The sequence below is a fragment of the Microtus oregoni genome, unplaced genomic scaffold (assembly GCF_018167655.1).
Source record: "Microtus oregoni isolate MIOR12 unplaced genomic scaffold, Mior012 000024F_ref0000369, whole genome shotgun sequence".
NCBI classification, from domain to species: domain Eukaryota; kingdom Metazoa; phylum Chordata; class Mammalia; order Rodentia; family Cricetidae; genus Microtus; species Microtus oregoni.
This window is the reverse complement of record NW_024543083.1, coordinates 36281748-36298079: the sequence shown is the minus strand read 5'-3', so window position 1 is coordinate 36298079 and position 16332 is coordinate 36281748. Positions and strand designations below refer to the sequence as shown.

General features: G+C 38.2%; 1 protein-coding gene and 1 long non-coding RNA gene across 4 annotated transcripts in view; both read right to left on the bottom strand.

The window, feature by feature from the left end:
* The window catches only part of Nek1 (NIMA related kinase 1), a 554120-nt gene that overhangs the window by 326148 nt on the left and 211640 nt on the right, over positions 1-16332 (bottom strand). The gene's annotated exons all lie outside the window — the stretch shown is intronic.
* Positions 1340-8570, bottom strand: LOC121462258. The gene is made up of 3 exons (XR_005976287.1): positions 8442-8570; positions 8233-8366; positions 1340-1392 (listed from the first exon to the last, which is right to left on the bottom strand). It is a non-coding gene; the product is annotated as an uncharacterized LOC121462258 (long non-coding RNA).

The following is a 16332-nucleotide window of genomic DNA, read 5'->3' as shown; positions in this document are numbered from 1 at the left end:
GCTTCTCTAGGCTTGTGAACTATAGGCTCAACGTCCTTTGTTTATGGCTAGAGTCCACTAATGAGTGTGGACATACCATATTCACCTTTTTGGGTCTGGGGTATCTCACTCAGGATAGTGTTTTCTATTTCCATCCATTTGCATGCAAAATTGAACATGTCATTGTATTTTACCACTGAGTAGTACTCGAATATATATATTCCATACTTTCTTTATCTATTCTTCCATTGAGGGGCATCTAGGTTGCTTCCAGGTTCAGATATTACAAATAATGCTGCTAAGAACATAGTTGAACAAATGCTTTTGTAGTATGATTGGGCATCTCTTGGGTATATTCTCAAGAGTGGTATTGCTGGATCCTGAGGTATGTTGATTCCCAATTTCTTGAGAAACTGCCACACTGATTGCCAAAGTGGTTGCACAAATTTGCATTCCTACCAGCAATGGATAAGTGTTACCCTTACTCCACACTCTCTCCAGCATAGGCTATCATTGGTGTTTTTGTTTTTAGCCATTCTGATAGGTATAAGATGGCATCTCAAAGTTGTTTTGATTTATATCTCCCTGTTTGCTAAGGAAGTTGAATATGACCTTAAGTGTCTTTTGGCCATTTGAACTTCTTCAGTTGAGAATTCTCTGTTCTGTTCAGTTCCCAATATTTTAATTGGGTTAATTAGAATTTTAATGTGTAGTTTCTTGAGTTCTTTATATATTTTGGAGATCAGACCTTTCTCTGATGTTGGATTGGTGAAGATCTTGTCATTCAGTAGGATGCCTTTTTGTCTTAATGACAGTGTCTTTTGCTTTACAGAAGCTTCTCAGTTTCTTGAGGTCCCATTTATTCATTGTTGCTCTCATTGTCTGTTCTATTGGGGTTATACATAGGAATTGGTCTCCTGTGCCCATGGGTTGCAGTCTACTTCCCACTTTCTCTTCTATCAGGCTCAGTGTGTTCAGACTGATATTGAGGTCTTTAATTCATTTGGACTTGAGTTTTGTGTATGGTGATAGATATGGATCTATTTTCATTATTTTACAGGTTGACTTCCAGTTATGCCAGTTGTTGAAGATGCTTTCAATTTTCAATTGTATACTTTTAGCTCCTTTGTCAAACATCAGGTGTTTAAAAGTTTGTGGCTTAATATCTGAGTCTTCGATTTGATTCCATTGGTTGATGTCTTTTATTTTATGCCAATACCAAGCTGTTTTCATTACTGTAGCTCTGTAATATAGTTTGAAGTCAGGGATGTTCCTTTATTGTATAGGATTGTTTGAGCTATCCTGGGTCTTTGTTTTTCCATATAAAGTTGATTATTGTTCTCTCAATGTCTGTGAAGAATTTTGTTGGGATTTTAATGGGGATTGCATAGGCTTCATCCCAGAGGTGCAGGACTGGTTCAACATACAAAATAAAATCTATCAATTTAATCTGTCAAATAAATAAACTGAAAGAAAAACACTTATAACCATTTCATTAGTTGCTGAAAAAGCATTTAACAAAATTCAACACCTCTTTATCATAAAGGTCTTGGAGAGGTTAGAGATACAAGGATCATACCTAAATATAATAAAAGCAATATACAGAAAACCAACAGCTAATATCAAATCAAATGAAGAGGAACTCAAAGCCATTCCACTAAAATCAGGAACAAGACAAGGCTGTCTACTCTCACCATATCTCTTCAACATAGTGCTTGAAGTTCTAGCAATAGCAATAAGACAAGATAAGGAGGTCAAGGGGATTCAAATTGGAAAGGAAGAAGTCAAACTTTAGTTATTTGCAGATGATATGATAGTGTACATAAGTGACCCCAAAATCTCTACCAAAGAACTCCTATGGCTGATAAATACCTTCAGTGATGTTGCAGGATACAAGATCAACTAAAAATACACAAAGAATAGAGAAGCAGAGAGGGAAATCAGAGAAACTTCACCTTTCATGATAGCCACAAATAGCATAACGTATCTTGCATTAACCAAGATACTAACCAAGGAAGTGAAAGATCTATTTGAAAAGAAGTTTAAGGTTTGAAGAAAGAAATTGAAGAGGACACCAGTAAATGGGAGGATCTCCCATGCTTTTGGATGGGTAGGATCAACATAGTAAAAATGGCAATTCTACCAAAGGAAATCTATAAATTCAATGTGTCTGAACTCTTAAAGTCAACCATTCTTTTAGATATGTAGTTTTCTAGATCCCAACATCACGATGTTTAAAGCTTTTATTTATAGTCCAGAAAGAACAAAATATGTATTTAAGTCAAACGTGAAGAAAAGGCTTATTTTAATATCATGAAACAGAGATTTCCCAAATCTCTCTTTGTACTATTTCTGTGTGGTCATTGGGTCTATTTCACTTTTTAATTCTGACAATTAGAATCCAGATCACAGTTTTATTATGGAAGCTGAAGTCCTAACAGGTGAAGAAAGGTGGGGAGAGAAATCAGCACTTTAAAGGTCTGTCCAACATCTAAGACTTTCTTTTTAGTAGCAATTTGCTTGCAGGTCTACATGCCTCTAAAACCACAGCTGGGAAATGTCTGAGGCCTGCCTGATGGGATGGTTCAAATGCTGTTAAATGGAATAGTGGAGATATCTGGTGGTCAGCCAGCATAATCTAGCTTTTATCTTAGAATGTTTTGAGTGTCTGTGAAAAAAATAACAACAAAAAAAGAATTTATGATTTGAAGTGATTAAAACAAATCATCTGAGCAAGTTTTCATTCTTAAAATGTAGGTCATTTGAAGTTTCTTTATGACAAACAAAGTTTCAGGGGAATAAACAGATTGCTGACAATTGTTTGCTATTCCAGATCCTCATATAAGAATTTTGGATTACATATATGTAATCAACTTTAACTGCAAACTATTTGTCAACATATGAATGTTTTCTTCTGCCTAGAACATTTAGGTTTATGATATAATTTATAAGTCATTAGAATGAATTTCACCTAATTGGGGCATAGCTAGAATCAGAATAACTCATTATTTATCCAGGGTAATTCACAAGGGAATTTTAGTCTGGCATCGCTGTCATGGCTCATTGGAGAGGAATTGTTGAATTATCTTACAACTTTTGCACAAAGCAAAGAAGCAATGAACAATGGGTTTTCTCTTGAGTTTGAGGCTATGTAGATTTTTTTTTTTTGATTTTTGATTTTTGATTTTCAAGACAGGGTTTCTCCATAGCTTTTGGTTCCTGTGCTGGAACTAGCTCTTCTAGACCAGGCCGGCCTCGAACTCACAGAGATGCGCCTGCCTCTGCCTCCCGAGTGCTGTGATTAAAGGCGTGCACCACCACCGCCCTGCTCGGCTATGTAGATTTTTATGCATAAGTTAACTGCTATGTCCAAGACACATAATAAAAAGTTCTTAACTATTAGCATAATTCCCCAACATGTTGGGAAATATCAAGAAGTTGGCTTGTAAAATGTCTTTGGAAGTACTTTGCTTACATGCATAAAAACGTCATACTGAACCTGCTATTTTGTACAAATAATATGTACTACGAGAAATAAATTGCTTTAAGAATAATGCATTCTGATCATTAAAATTGTATATTTTGCTCAAATCGCTATAATCTCTCATTTAGTGAAAGTTTCCTTATTTCAAGGGTATGATATATGTGTGTAAGATATTTTCCTTAGACTTTTATTACATTATTTGTGTGTTCATGTGTGTCTGTGTAGGTTTGTTGGCTTGTATGTGCACACATGTTTACATGTGTGTGCTTGTGTGAATCTTATGTATGTATGTATATTGTGTATATGTGCGTGCATATGTGTTTATGTATATGTAAATGTTTTAGTTTCTATGTGTATATATATATGTGCATGTGTGTTGGTTTGTGTGTGTATGTGTTTTTATGAGTATTGTGTGTAGGTGTGTTGGTTTGTGCATGTGTATTAGTATATCACAATGTACCTTTGGAGGTCAGAGGTCAATTTGTTGGAGTTTTTCCTTGAACCATGTGGGTGGCAGAGATTGAACATATTTTGTCAGGCTTAGAGGCAAGAGCCATCTTAGATGGAGGTATGGACCATCTCATTAGTCCATCCTTTTTCTTCTTTAAGACAAGGTCAGAACATGATGAAGACCAGGTCCCTTATCTGATGAGCTTAATTGTTTGTATCCTTAAACTGGACTGGTGCAGGGTGTGCAACTGAATCCCACATCAGAGTGTGAACTACAGTGTGTCCTATTGAACATCACACCAAGGCATGGATAACACTATCAGTAATTTACAAAAAATAGCTCTTGACTTTATTGTTGTTTGATAATATTTATAGTATTTTTGACATATAGTACTTGTACACTAAAAAGTATCAATATTTTGTTTCCAAACTTAAAAAATTATAACCTGTCTTTTTTGGCTGAGAGTTTACAATATTTTGGCATTTTCTGCCATATATACTGTGCTTACATATATATGATGTAGGGTCTTTGAATATGTCCGAATGCATATGGGTTATCAGTTTATATAAATGTTCAGACTCTAAACTGCATGAAGGATATATACCCTGAAGTCCCTATGTTTTATGTGCTTATACAGTATGACTCATCTCACATATGTCTTATGTGACTCATCTGTATTTGCTAAATTTTGCTTTGGTGTTTAACTCACTTCTTTTTAAATGAACACAATTTCTTTGAAATAAATATAATATATATTAATTTTAGATGAATTTTAAAACATGTGTTGTACTTACATGGATTGCCCTTATAATCTATATGCAAAATAGCTTGCTTTCTTTTGGTCACAATGAACTAAAGGTAGAGAGCTAGAAAGATATTTGAATAATATGTAATTCGTCAGAAGTTTAGAAAAAGAACAAATAGAACACATTGCATTACAATTTCAAATTTTAGAATAATGTTAGCATGAGCCATACATTACTAAAAAATATACACTGTCAACTCTGTATTTTAAAATGACAAATGGTCTTGACTAAACATATGACCATTATTACTAACTTTTTTAAAAAATGTAATGCTAAACCATGTGGGGGTTACACATGCCTTTAATGCTAATACTTGGGATTGGCAGCAGATTTCTGTGAGTTTGAGGCCAACCTGGCCTACAAGAGTTAGTTTCAGGACAGGCTCCAAATGTAGAGATAAACCTTGTCTTGAAAAAACAAACACAAAAAACGGTGTGTGTTAAATATTAAAAAGGTAACACATACAATATATTTATGTTCCCAGTTGCCACCTATTCATGTAGTCCTTAAAACTGGTCTAGACCAGGAGCTCTTTGAGTGGCATCAGATTTTTTATAAATTTGTAACCAGATGAGAGGTCCTTTAAGGAGAAGCTGTAACAAATGTAAAGTGTTCTTCTCCAGTGTTAGATATTATATGACTAAGCTTGCCATGGCTTTAAACAGCCTGGAGCCTTCCCAACAGTTGTCTCTGTGGATATCGGTTAAAACTGTAAACCATCAAATAGTCATGTTTGAAAAAGTACATAGATTCATTACATACATAAGTAACAAATGAGGAACTATATTGTTTCTTCAAAATAAAATCTTATTAGCTTTTCTTTAAGTAATTGTTTTGATCATGAGACCATATCTTCATCTTTATCTGACTTGAGTAGCTTCTAGAAGGGAATTTCCAGGGAGCTTGGACTTTTGTTGTTAATTTTATTTTGTTGCTTTTGTATTCTACCTCAAGTTCCCAATTAGAGACACAATTGGTGCTCATTCAATATTAATTGATGGAAGGATGTAAAGTCTGTCCTGGTGTTCCTAACATCCACTCTCTCTGTTCTCCCCAGACCCTCTGATTGGGTGGGTCTGAATACTTTGAGTATTTGATGATTTGAGATCTATTCTAACTCTGTTGATGATTTGCTGACATATGATGAATGCCTATTAAATTTATTGGGAATTGGACAGAATATAAATGTGTTTCTTTCTCAGAAGCATTCATACTAAAAACCAACTCCATCACTTATCTTTAGAGGTTTCATAAAGCCCACCCAATCATTTTAATAGGATATCTGCTTACTGGATAATTCATAAAAATGCTGTGACCTCTCAGCTCTGTGAAAAGACTTTCGTGGAATGGAAAACTCACAACAACTGTTTATTCAGCACACATCGAAGTGTTTGTCTTCTGAACCTATTATGGAGCATTTCACAATGACACTTCATGTACATTTCCTCAAGTGTGGGTGGCTAAGCCACAGATTACGTGGTAAAACATGAACACTGGAATAATCTCTATGAGTAAGAGCAATGGCCATTTCTATACTGGGCATATCATTTTAGATAACATTCAGGAGACAGGTCTGTGGAACTCACTGCTAATTCACAATTTTGGGTTTTTTGATAATATGATTTGTTCTTAAAAGCAAATTCATTAAAGGCAGGAAAATAATAAAAATAATCAAAAGCAAAATTTGAAAATATTCTTTCTTCTTGGAGACAAGAACATAGTCACACTGTTAGCATTTATCTGTTCCTGACAATGGGGTGTATGTCAATGATCCTATCATAGATTTAAACCTGTGACAAGACAAGGCAATTGAGGATTCTCTTCTGTCATATGAAAGTTGAGCCTATTTTAGGGAATGATGGTAGTTCATTAATGTCTCCAGGTTGCCATTTTATTGCATCAAACCGCTAGCTCATGGACTTTTCTGGAGCTTATAGAACTTTCAAATAATTTTATGGAGAAAAATGCTTCATAAATCCTACTTATGACAAACAATGCTGCCATGATCATATTGGACACAGGCCCTTGTGGCACAATTGTGCATCCTTTGGATATATACCCAAATGTGGTTTTACTGGGTCTTGAGGAAGGTTGTTCCCTAATTTTCTGAGAAATTACCACACTGACATCCAAAAGGGCTGTAGCAGCTGGCATTCTCACCAGCAATGCAGGGTGAAAATAGACCCATATCTATCACCATGCAGAAAACTCAAGTCCAAACGGATCAAAGACCTCAACATAAAGCCAGCCTTTATGAACTTTGTGGAAGTGAAAGTGGGAAGGAAGTACACTTTAACGCATTGGCATAGTAGACCACTTCCTAAATATAACCGCAGCAGCATAGACACTGAGAGAAACAATTAATAAATGGAACCTCCTGAAACAAAAGCTTCTGTAAAGCAGAGGACACGGTCAAAAGACAAAACAACAGCCTACAGAATGGGAAAAGATCTTCACTAACCTCACATCACACAGAGGTCTGATCTCTAAAATATACAAAGAACGCAATAAATTGGTTATCAAAAGAACAAACAATCCCATAAAAAATAGAGTACAGACCTAAACAAAGAACTCTCAACAGAGGAATCTAAAATGGCTGAAAGACACTTAAGAAAATGTTCAATAGCCTTAGTCATCAGAGAAATGCTAATCAAAACAACTCTACTAGTACAATTTTAGTGAATTTTCAGCAAGTTTGATTTTTTTTTGGGTGACCCCAGTGCTGTCCTGATACTGTCTCCTAATCAGGTTAAAGAGACCAGTTCTGAATCCATCTCTTGTCCCTCTAAGAAGTAAAATCCCAAGTGGTCTAGCACAGGGAGACAACATGAGGCAATAAGAAAATAAAAAAAATAATCTTAAAAAATCATATGGTCACCCACCAGTTGGTTAGGGAAGGGCCAGGGAGGGTCAGAGACGGTAAATGTATTCTAAAAAACTAATAGATGTCATGGGTTTGAAAGGTCAGGAGACAAAAAACAGAAAATAACTCAATTCTCACAGTAAATAGAAACACATTTTTTTAAAAAAAAAAATAACATAATGAGCCGGGCAGTGGTGGCGCACGCCTTTAATCCCAGCACTCGGGAGGCAGAGGCAGGTGGATCTCTGTGAGTTCGAGACCAGCCTGGTCTACAAGAGCTAGTTCCAGGACAGGCTCCAAAACCACAGAGAAACCCTGTCTCAAAAAAACCAAAAAAAAAAAAAAAATAATAACATAATGGCTCCCTCCTTCAAAATGAAGTTAGGCAGGTTCCTCACTTACAGAATAAACACATTACTTAATAACATCAGCATCATTTACATAGCTGAAGTTTTAACATTTAAAATTGAGTGACTATAAAAGAAATGAATTATTGAAAGAGATACTTTGATTTTCTTCATTTTTTTTTAAGTAGAGGAGAAGAATAAATCTACAAAGACAAATGGATATGTAGAAAAGGTTTTGATATTTATTTGACTTAAATCGAAACTAACAGTTTTCTTTCTCTTTCAGTTTGCTTTTCGCTTACCTCATGGATGGACTTGATGAGGGAATGCTAAACTCTTGAACATCGTGGTCACAATAGGACAACTGCAGACGACTACGTGGTCATTTAAGCAACTACTTCAAGGAAGTGTTCTGGGATGTATGGACTGCCATTCCCTAGGAAAGCAGAAAGGAAGAGTAGAACAAAGGAGAAAATTAGCTGTTGGTGCAAAAGAGGATTTAATCACTGACCATGCCATCCAATAGAAGACAGTGGCTGAGCCTTCTAGTCGGGAGTCTGCCCACCCTGCTGCTCCTTTAGGCGTAGTGATTCAATGAAAGCTATTTTTGGAAGATATGTCCACAGAACCTAAGCATCTTCAGCTCCCAAATGTTTAACCTAATGACTGGTTAACAGGTATCAGAAGGGCCTATGGTAGAAACATTCTAGACCCACTGTCACTGTTCTAAGTTTACACACGCTTGGGTGGCATAATTTAAATGCATTGCTTCTTAAACAAGGAAGCATTTTATTTGTTTCTGCAAGAAGAAAGGAAGGCAAATAAAGTGTCCACACAACAGCCTCTCCTTAGGAACACATATGAGTACATTGGGATTTTGTTTCTGATTTTTAAGTTGAATATCGAAGTTATGACTACACCATTAAATTCTATACAAATTTTGTACAGCATGGGGTCTCTATGAAAGAAAAGATGTTGGAATATCTTCATGTGAACCACTCACAGGACTACCTTGGTTTTCTCAAAATTTATTACAGATGTAGATTAAATAATATTAATCTTTTTATTTTAATAATGGTACATACAAGATAAACTCCTGAAATGGCAATAAGTTCAGAATCAGAAAACATGCAAATGCAAAACAGTATGGTAGGATGTTATTAGGCTCTTCGGGGATTACAGACCTAGTGATCAGAGGTGGTTGGCCTCACAGTATCTTTATTCAATGGTTTAATTTGCCTTGCTCTGAAATATGAAGAGAACAATTGTTCTTCACAATGCATTGTTACCACTTTAACTGATCATGGACCACAAGTCCTTATGTCTAATATTCAATATTCTAAAATATTGTTCTGTATGATCAGATGTCTTGCCAGATGCTGACATCATGAAACTGGACTACAAGACCTTCAAAACTATGAGAAACTTGCTATTATAGATTTGATTAACACATTATTAAGTGTATCTCTGTTTCAGTTTATCTTATCTGTACAGGGAGCTAAGGAAGCCTTGATTAAATGTGTAAAGAGCAAAGTCTTGAGTGAATGTGTTATGCTCACATTGGTACAATCATATCAAAGACCACTGTCTCAGACCCAAGAGAAAGCACTGACTTGCTCAGGCTCAGAGGGATGACAGTATCTTCCTCTGGTCTGAGTGTCAATGTCGAGAGTGTGTGCAAGTAGTGGTTTTGACAAACAATTGACGAGTGAGTGCAAAATTCACAACTGCAGTTTCCTCCTTCTGGTTTACAGCCGAGATTGCTCACCTTCAGAGACCTCCTACCAACCCACTAAGACAGAGGAATAACCCTGTAATACACCTAATAATCATTCTGTGTTCGGGATTCTGCACCTGTTTCTGTGTGTCTGTCCTTTCATTCACTCGCCATCTCTAGTCAGGCTTCCGGAACCAACCAGGATGGGGTTTGCTACCTCTGAAGGAACACAAAGCACCTTTAGCAGATACCCAGCAATCTGTTATCGTACACGGAAGCTCAGGCAAAATCATCGTATCCACCCTTCTCTGTATGTGCGCATAATGATATTGCGCCCAATGACTTCCTCCTTTAATGGCCTTAGTTGAAAACACCCTGAGAGGACACAAGCACACTTAAAAGGGTCTGTAGTTTCACACATGTCTTAGCTGGTGTTTCAGCTGCTGTGATGGAACAGTCTGAGCAAAACAACTTCGAGAGAAAAAGGGTTTATTTCACTTTGTCTTAAAGCAAGTTATTATCAAAGGCAGTCAGAGTAGGAACCTGGAGGCAGGAACTGATGCAGAGGTGATGAAAGAGTTTGACTGACTGGCCTGCTCCTCATGGCCTGCTCAGCCTGCTTTCTTATAAGACTCAGGAATTCCAGCCCAGGGGCAGCACTACCCACAGTAGGCTGGGCCCTCCCCCATCCATCCCTGATTAAGAACATTCACTGTAAGTTTTCCTGGAGCCAGCTCTTCTGGGGGCATTTTCTCAGTTGAAGTTCCCTCCTCTCAGATTGTGTCAACTTGATATAAAACTAACCAGCACAATACATAGGTGCAAGGTCCTGTCACACTAGCTACATCCCTGAGAGTCATTTGCTGACAAGAAGGGCAGTTTCATTTCCGCTGTCCTCAAGATCTACCTGTTGTCTGTCTTGGCATCCACAGTACAGAAGTCAAGCACTGTCTAGTTGTTTTAAGCTTGGAGAAATTATGCTCTGTCTTTGCAAATATTATTATATTTTACTGACACTAGTTGTAAATCAGTCCACCTTACATGACGCCCTGACCAATCAAATGTTATGAAAAATGTCTAAACTGGAACCAGTGAGCACTGCAGTTAGTGCCTTCAGAGACTCTGTCACGGAAATGCTCTGAGGACTCACTGAAATATAACAGAACTTGGTCATGGATTTCTGATACAAAATAGGACCTTTGTCAGCCAAGTACTACACCTTCCTGAGGGACATTGATTGCTTATGGACTAGATAACCCTGGATAAAGATTTTACAGATCACATATATGGAACTTTTTTTAGACACTTGCCTGTGGTATTTATGAATAATTAATTTGATGGCATACAAATCCGGTCATTTCTCTTAATGGTCAGGTATTGAAAATTGACTTATTCAGAGTATCAAACCGTAGGTAATTATAGAGAGAAGACATATGGCACAAATGGTTGACTCTGTTAAGTAGAGGAAGGTTGAAATGTTAGCTAAGGAAGTTCACCCTGACTAGACAAACACTCAAGAATTCAAAGAGGCTCTTCGCGACTAACAGGTCTATTTAGATCATTCACCTGGTTTTGGTTTAGCTTTGGTATGTGGCACTTATCTAAAAACATGTCCATTTCTTCTCCATTTTCTAGTTTTGCGGCATACAGGCTTTTGTAGTAAGATCTAATGAGTCTGAATTTCCTCTGTGTCTGTGGTTATGTCCCCCTTTCCATTTCTGATCTTATTTATTTGCGTGTTCTCTCTCTGTCGTTTAATTAGTTTGGATAGGGGTTTGTCGATCTTGTTGATTTTCTCCAAGAACCAACTTTTTGTTTCATTGATTCTTTGGACTGTTTTCTGCGTTTCTATTTTGTTGATTTCCGCCCTCAGTTTGATTATTTCCAGTCTTCTGCTCCTCCTGGGCGTGTCTGCTTCTTTTTTTTCTAAAGCTTTCAGGTGTGCTGTTAAGTCTCCGATGTATGCTTTCTCTGTTTTCTTTAAGTGGGCACTTAATGCTATGAACTTTCCTCTTAGCACTGCTTTCATAGTGTCCCATAGGTTTGAGTATGTTGTTTCTCTATTTTCATTGAGTTCCAGGAAGACTTTAATTTCCTTCTTGATTTCTTCCTTAACCCAGGTGTGGTTCAGTAGTTGACTGTTCACAGGAAACCACTTTTACATACAACCCCAGCAGCACAGACATTAAGGACCTCATTGAATAAATGGGACCTCCTGAGACTGAGAAGCTTCTGTAAAGCAAAGGACACTGTCGCTAAGACACAAAGGCAACCCACTAACTGGGAGAAGTTCTTCACCAACCCCGCAACTGACAAAGGTCTGATCTCCAAAATATATAAAGAACTCAAGAAACTAGACTGTAAAAGGCTAACCAACCCAATTATAAAATGGGGCATTGAACTGAACAGAGAATTCTCAACAGAAGAACTTCAAATGGCCAAAAGACACTTAAGGTCATGCTCAACTTCCTTAGCGATCAGGGAAATGCAAATCAAGACAACTTTAAGATACCATCTTACACCTGTCAGAATGGCGAAAATCAAAAACACCAATGATAGCCTTTGTTGGAGAGGTTGTGGAGAAAGGGGTACCCTCATCCATTGCTGGTGGGAATGCAAACTTGTGCAACCACTTTGGAAAGCAGTGTGGCGGTTTCTCAGGAAATTCGGGATCAACTTACCCCTGGACCCCGCAATACCACTCTTGGGAATATACCCAAGAGAGGCCTTATCATACAACAAAAGTATATGCTCTACTATGTTCATAGCAGCATTGTTTGTCATAGCCAGAACCTGGAAACAATCTAGATGCCCTTCAATGGAAGAATGGATGAAGAAAGTATGGAATATATACATATTAGAGTATTATTCAGCAGTAAGAAACAAGGACTTCTTGAATTTTGCATACAAATGGATGGAAATAGAAAACACTATCCTGAGTGAGGTAAGCCAGACACAAAAAGAGGAACATGGGATGTACTCACTCATATTTGGTTTCTAGCCATAAACCAAGGACATTGAGCCTATAATTAGTGATCCTAGAGAAGCTAAATAAGGAGAACCCAAAGAAAAACATATAGGCATCCTCCTGAATATTAACCTTCATCAGGCGATGAAAGGAGAAAGAGACAGAGACCCACAGTGGAGCACCGGACAGAATCTCAAGGTCCAAATCAGGAGCAGAAGGAGAGAGAGCATGAGCAAGGAACTCAGGACCATGAGGGGTGCACCCACACACTGAGACAATGGGGATGTTCTACTGGGAACTCACCAAGACCAGCTGGCCTGGGTCTGGAAAAGCCTGGGACAAAACCGGACTCTCTGAACATAACAGACAATGAGGACTACTGAGAACTCAAGAACAATGGCAATGGGTTTTGATCCTACTGCACGTACTGGCTTTGTGGGAGCCTAGGCAGTTTGGATGCTCAACTTACTAGACCTGGATGGAGGTGGGGGGGTTCCCTGGACTTCCCACAGGACAGGGAACCCTGATTGCTTTTCAGGCTGGGGGGGGACTTAATTAGGGGAGGGGGAGGGAAATGGGAGGCGGTGGCTGGGAAGAGACAGAAATCTTTAATAAATAAATAAACTTAAAATTAAAAAAAAAAGAATTCAAAGAGGCTAAAGTACAGGCATAAAGTAAAGAGGAAATGCAACGTGTGGTTCTCAAACCTCAGGAGAAAGTTCAGGGTGTGGCCGGGAGCAGATAATGGAGGCAGAGAAAGGAAACAGAAACCCTAACACCAGATGGAGTCCTCAGCTTCGGGGTGTTTATATACTTGGGGTATGTTATGGTTTTAATTTGTCACCCAGAATTATGTGCTGTAAACACATTCATCAATGTAATAAAGTTGGGGTGCAGGTTTTCAATGAGATTGCCTATTGAGTATAAAGGGCCACCTTCATAGATTGATTAGTAGCAATTAAAGGATTGTGAATCACCTGACCATCAGCAGTTCTCAACTTGTAGGTTAAACAACACTTTCCCATGGCTCCTATCAGATATCTTGCATATCGAATGTTTAAATTATGATTCACAACAGTAGCAAAACTGCAGTTATAAAGTAGAAAGGAAAATAATTTTATTATTGGGGATCACCACACCATGAGAAACTGTATTAAAGGGTTGCATCTTTAGGAGGGTTGAGATCCACTGGCCAGAATTATTTTTTGCTAGATGCCGACACACTGGATTTCAAAGTTTTCAAAACTATTATTAATACAGTTAATTTATTTTAAATTTCCCAGGGTATGACATGTTATTAAAGTAACAAAAAACACACTAGGACTAGAAAACTGAAGGGGATGAATAAAAGTTTATTAAGTTCCCACTTGACAAATCTGAAGTCACTAAAAGTCAAAACAACCATGGGATAAACAGCACTTGCTTACCCCAAATGCCCAAGAAGAAAACCTGAAAGGATAACAATAGCATACAAGTTTAATCAAAAAATAAATAAAAATAAAATAATTGCTTTATTAGCTTGAAGAAATTTCAATTCTAGAATGAAAAGCATTTGTCAGTTTAGGCAAATCCTGTAAACAAAGTTTTGAGTTATGTCAAGTTTGGATCTTGGCACCAATTATTGCCTCTATATCACTTTATTTCTCATTTATCTCATCTATAAAGCAACCCAGAAGTCCCCATCCTGTAAAGTTGTGGTAACAATATAATAAATACAAGAATATCCTCAGATCGCTGAGCTCATAGTAGCCTCCTTTGTTGTAAGAGTGTGTTAGTTTTGTTACTAGCAAATAAGTTATGTTTTTCCTACTACATTAGCTTACAGGGAGGGAGGGAGAGAAGGACTGAGGGACAGAAGGAGGGAAGAAAAAAATCAAGGTAGAAATAAAAACAAGTAATTCCAATTTCATTTTGTTTAGTTGTGTTTATTGGTCAAAGAGGATCCCACATAGATTAATCACAGGCTTCAGTAATAAACTCAAGTGTTATCAAGTTCCTTCCTTCCCCCACTTTAATGTCTTTTGCTTACCTGTGAGAGCAGAGGGCACCCACCACACCTGGTGTTCTGTGGCCTCTCCACTGTTGCCTTGCCTAGACATCCTCATATTTCTCTGTCAGGGTTCTCTCCACACTTACCTCAAGAATCCCAAAGCCTCACTTTTCCCTCTCTGACAGCCCTGACTTTATAAAAAGGATGCTAAAAGCTACATTTCCCAAGTTGGCTTTTCTAATTGGATTGGTGATGATGGAAATCGAAACGTTAGGCTTCTGGGTGGAGAATGGAAACTGAAACTATTCTTCAGGCATAAAAGGCAGCCTGGGTGGCTTGGAAGCTTCCTCTTTGAAGAGGTAGCAGAGCCCAGGTCTCCCTGGAGCCCATCCTCTCTCTCCATTGTGATTTCTGGGTTCCTGAAGAGCAGTCCTGCTGCTCTCAGCAAGCAGCTGGTCCAGGTACTGGGTCTGTGGGTCTGGGTTTCTAGGCGGTCAGGGTGTGTTGGGGTGTGGTGGGGATATGATTCTGGGAGGGCCAGGGGCTGGCAGCTCTTGCCAAGGTTAGCTGTGTCTGGAAGGAGGGGCTGCTGGATGCTGAAGGGGACAGAACTAGGACCCCCCTACACAGAAGCCAGAGCTGGGCAGACAGTGGAGAGCCAGTGGTGAGCCAGGAGGGAAGAAGGCATGGGGCACAGGATCTTGAGCTCTCTTTGTTGTAATGGGGATCCTGAGGAGGAATCAATAACTAGGAAGTTGTTGTTTGTTTTATTTTGTTTTGTTTTGTTTTCTTGGTGTTTTGAGACATGGTTTCTTTTTGTAACTTTGATGACTATCCTGGAACTTGTTCTGTAGACCAGGGGAGCCTTGAACTCACAGAGATTCTTTTGCTTCTGCCTCCCCAGGCTGAGGACTGGGATTAAAAGGCCTGCACCACCATCATCGGGCTCTCCACACCTCTTCTGCCAGGAGCTCCAACATTCTGTTCCAATACTCATGATTTCCTTTACTTTTCTACATCTCTTCCTCTCCTCCCTTTCTCTCTTCTCCTCATTCTCCCCCATTTTCTTCCTCTTATTATTTTATTCAAGATTTCTCCAAGCATAATACAAATATAATCGTGACAATACTGAGTTTACATGGTATGCCTTTTGAATTTCTTCTCTCCCACTATAATTTATAGGACCGGAGTTACATGTGTAGTGTCCTGTAGACACCTCCAATTCTTGTGTCATTAATATGTCTCTGTTCTCTTCATGACCTGTAAATTAGTCATTATGGCTAGAGTTTTGATCAAATTCTGATTTTCTGAAGGAGAAAGGGTGGATAAGTTATTCACATCCGTCTGGGAGCAGACATTGGCCTCTATATGTGTTCTACTGTTATCAGGATCTGTTCCTGCCCTGGGAGTTGTAAAATGGAGGCACACTACTGGTTCCCCCCCCCCCCCAGTTAATTAAGTGTCCCTTAGAGTGCTTAGTGACTTGATGATATAATCCTTTTCAGGAAGACAGCTGAACAACTTAGTTTTAGAAATTGATTTTGATACATTATCTTTAGAGACTGTCTCTACTTTGTGAAGGAGAAGGCACTTAGCATCCTTCCTCCCTTTGCTTTTAGCATCCTTTAACAATCCTCTCGATTTAGTTGCTCTCTCTACAGTAAATCAAGATCTAGGATGTTTTGCAGGATTTTTTGAGGATTCTTGTGCTTTGATTCCAAAGTGAG